The following is a 3,821-nucleotide window of genomic DNA, read 5'->3' as shown; positions in this document are numbered from 1 at the left end:
CTTTAGATTCCTCCTTTTCCTCTATTTCTTCGCTGGGATCCACTTCTTCCATTTTTGGGTCATCTATAGACTGTGATTCGACACCCATCTCGATATCGTCGGCTGGTGGTAATGACACATCATCGAAAGTGATCCGTCCGGTGGAAATAGCAAACATCTCTGCCTGTCCAGAAAGATTGGTTGGTTGGTCAATTTTGAAGGTAACGCTCTCCCCATGTGATCGTAAGATCATGGTTTGATTGTACACATCAATGACAGTCCTAGCCGTATTCATGAAAGGTCTTCCTAACACTACTGGGGTGTGTAGGTCTTCCTTAATATCCATTACTACGAAATCCGTAGGGTACAAGAATTTGTTAACTTTCACCAAGACGTTCTCAAAGATGCCCTTAGGATATCGAATTGTATGATCGGAAAGTTGGATTGTCATTTTGGTTAGTGACAAATCTCCTAACTCTAATCTCTTGTAGAGAGAGTAGGGGATTAGGTTGATACTTGCTCCTAAATCTGCTAGCGCATGAATGGTTCCAGATTGGTAGATTGAACACAGGAAAACGAATCGACCCGTATCTCCTAGCTTAGGTGGTAGAGAGTTTCTGAGTAATGCAGAGCATTCTTCACTCAGTGAAATTTTGTTAGAGTCTGGTATCCTCTCCTTTGTAGATAGAAGCCTTCGGATGTATCTCTTCTGGTTGGGAACTTTGGACATAGTGTCCAAGAATCTTCCATCTAGTTTGAAGGAATCAAGCTTGGATGGTTCTTCTTGTAGCCTTCCAGGATAAGGTACGCGAACTGGAGTTTCAGGGGTCAGCTTCTGAGTATATGTTGATTTGTTCTTGAGCCTAGTTGACCTTCTCCGTAGTTCTTCCTCTGGGATTACGGAATCTATTTGCTTTGCTTCTTCTATGTGGGGATTCTGGATAGTATTACTTGGCAATCTTCCCTGCGGTCGGGTTTCAAGGCGTTGTGATAACTGTCCGAGCTGCGTTTCCAAACTTTTGAGCAGAGCCAATTGATTTCTCATTAGTATCTCCGTCTGATCTTGTCTGGTTGCAGTTCTCTGATTTAACTGTTGTTGTCCTTGGATGAACTGAGTTAACTGGTCATCAGCTCCGAGAGCGGGGTTAGCTGCTTTTGTAATCTGGGTGGTAGGGGAATTCTCCTCAACTGGGGGACCAGTGAGTGGAAGTGGTTGATCATAGGTTAATTGAGATTGTTAGGCTGGATAAGGTGGATAGCGATAGCAGAAAGGTTGATTGCTTCGCTGAAATTGATTAACCCTTGGTGGTTGATTGAATCCGGGATTTGGTGGACGAGCTGGGTATTGAACGTAACAGACTGAACCGTCAGGGTTTTCGTACTCAACTTGATAGTCTTCAGTGGGTTCCGGGTTGGTACAATTAACACAAGCCTGAGCTTGCTTAACCTGCTGCGGTTGCGTCTTCAATTCTCCGAGTTGCTTGGCAAGAGATTCCATCTTATCTGTGAGGGATTTGATGGCCTCCGTTTGATTGTTAAGTGCAGAGAGTGGGGCAGATGATGAAGTTGTTTCACCACTGTTCCAGTCATGATGATGCATCATCATGTTCTCGAGCAATTCTCATGCTTCATCTGCGGTTTGGTTCATCAGATTCCCTTAAGCTGCTGCATCGATCATCATCCTATGATTTACCGTAAGACCATTGTAGAAGGTACAGATTTGGTCTGACCGTTCTAACTGGTGATTAGGGCACTTCTTCAGCAGGGTTTTGAAACGCTCCCATGCAGTGTAAAGAGATTCATCATAACTTTGTTTGAAGTTAATGATGTCATTCTTCAGTTTGGTTTGTTTAGAAGGAGGGAAATATTTGGTTAGGAATTTAGTCTCCATCTCCGTCCATGACGTGATGGAATCTTTTTCCAGTCCTTCAAACCAAGTTTGAGCATGATGAGTGAGAGAATAGGGGAACAAGTATAGCCGGACTATATCTTGTCCTATCCCTGGCTGTTTGTAGGAGTTCGAAAGAGATATGAATTTATCAAGGTGAGAATTAGGATCGTCATTCGGTAATCCATGAAATTGACAGCTATTCTGAATGAGCTGGATGATGTGATGTTTTAACTCGAACGAGTGTCCTTGAATCTCTGAAAATCTGATTGGTCCTCCTCGACCTTCAATCGAGGGTTTCGTGTTTTCTGCTAAAGTAACGCGTAACGCCATTTGGTTTCTGATTCGTGCTTCCTTGCGTGCTTTAGAGATTATTGCGTCTGGATCAGGTACGAACAACAACGGCCCTGGTCTAGATCGGGTTTGGGTCATACACTGGGTATGCCTTTTTGTTTTTAATTTTTGCAAATAAGCTAAATTATAATACGCTAAACTAAACTAAGGTAATCTAATTTAATCTAAGGCAATCTAAGGTAATCTAAGGTGGTCTAATCTAAGGTAAACTAGAGTAATCTAAAGTAATCTAATCTAATTAACTAACTATCCTATGGTGGAATATGTTTTTGGTTCTGGCTACTGATTCTCTGGTATTTCGGTAACAAAGTTCCGCACAAACTATTCAACAAACCAAGTGGCCAGGCCGACTACGGAGAGGCAGGATCCTTTTGGTCATAATATAATTGGTGACTGTTCGGAAAATCCAATAACCAAGTCCGTGTATAATTGTCTTTCTTAGACACCACTAAATGCTTGTGAATAAGTTTGATTGAAAACAGTATTGCCTGATACCAGTTCCCCGGCAGCGGCGCCAAAAACTACTAGGTACCTCTCTTGATATGGCCGAAACGGACGATTTTTATTTGCGCGGTGTCGTTAGGCCGCGGCTCGCCAGGATCAGCCAGTCGTGGGAGAGATTACTGTTTTAAATTTATATTTAGCGGGGCCTAAATCTTACTACTCCTTATAAGTAAGGGAAGTATGACCTAGAGTCGTATTTTTGAGATAGCAGTAACATCGAACCTATATTATAACCTAAGATAGTTAGGGAGTAGTGAATATTTATTTTGGGATTTGCTAATTTATAAGATAGATAAAGTAAATGCGATAAAATTTGTAATTCAGATAAGGTTAAAGTAAGTGCATACTATGACTTCATTAGTTATTCTGCCGAGATTATGGAATGCTGGCTCATGAATTGGCAGAGGCCTTGTATTCATTACACTGGTCCTAAACACCCCTGTCATAAGACATGTCACTGGGTACTGCATTAGGCTTGAAGATTCTGAATAGACAGCAACGTTCCTTACCCCCGACGCCCGTGCAGTCTGACTACAGGCATACACGTTCAGACGGCTCATCCAATTGAGCGACTCGGTTGGGTGACGTATTAACATTCCAAAATGGTCTAAACTTTCTTAAGCATAATAGAATACATGGTGTACCATATCCGAGAGACGTGATGTGCCTTAATGCTTTCGTTAATGATTGGTAAAATATAGTTAGGCCCTTAAAAAGAGTTCAACCATAAAGAACACCATGGCCAAGTCAAGTCTGACTTCCATGAACACGTTCGGTTATCCTAACGGTCCAATCCTTTATGTGTCTAAACAAACAGTTCCTTAATTAACTAAGAATCCCTTAAGCGGGGTGCAATGCTTGAGACCGCGTTATGGTGCAGTGTACTGGTCAACACTAACCGTGTTCCATGGCCTTACTTAGCAGAGGTACAGCTTACAACAACCGCTGTGCTTCAGCGTGCACGTACGAAGTTTATATGCTTGGTGACTACACTAGCATGGTCTAGGAGCGACAATGTACTAGGGGCCTAGTCAGATGTTTCACTACGAAATAGTCCTCTATCGGAATCCAAAGCTCGATAGACTTACTACAACCG

The 3,821-nt window shown here is 42.3% G+C and overlaps 1 non-coding gene across 1 annotated transcript; it reads left to right on the top strand.

Annotated features, from left to right (window-relative positions):
* Positions 1 to 1,715: 1,715 nt before the first annotated feature.
* LOC139845948 (small nucleolar RNA R71) lies at positions 1,716 to 1,822 on the top strand. The gene has a single exon (XR_011758699.1). It is a non-coding gene; the product is annotated as a small nucleolar RNA R71 (small nucleolar RNA).
* The last annotated feature ends 1,999 nt before the right edge of the window (positions 1,823 to 3,821 follow it).

Source organism: Rutidosis leptorrhynchoides, chromosome 4 (assembly GCF_046630445.1).
Source record: "Rutidosis leptorrhynchoides isolate AG116_Rl617_1_P2 chromosome 4, CSIRO_AGI_Rlap_v1, whole genome shotgun sequence".
NCBI classification, from domain to species: domain Eukaryota; kingdom Viridiplantae; phylum Streptophyta; class Magnoliopsida; order Asterales; family Asteraceae; genus Rutidosis; species Rutidosis leptorrhynchoides.
The sequence above is the reverse complement of the archived record's forward strand: the minus strand, read 5'-3'. Positions and strand labels throughout refer to the sequence as shown.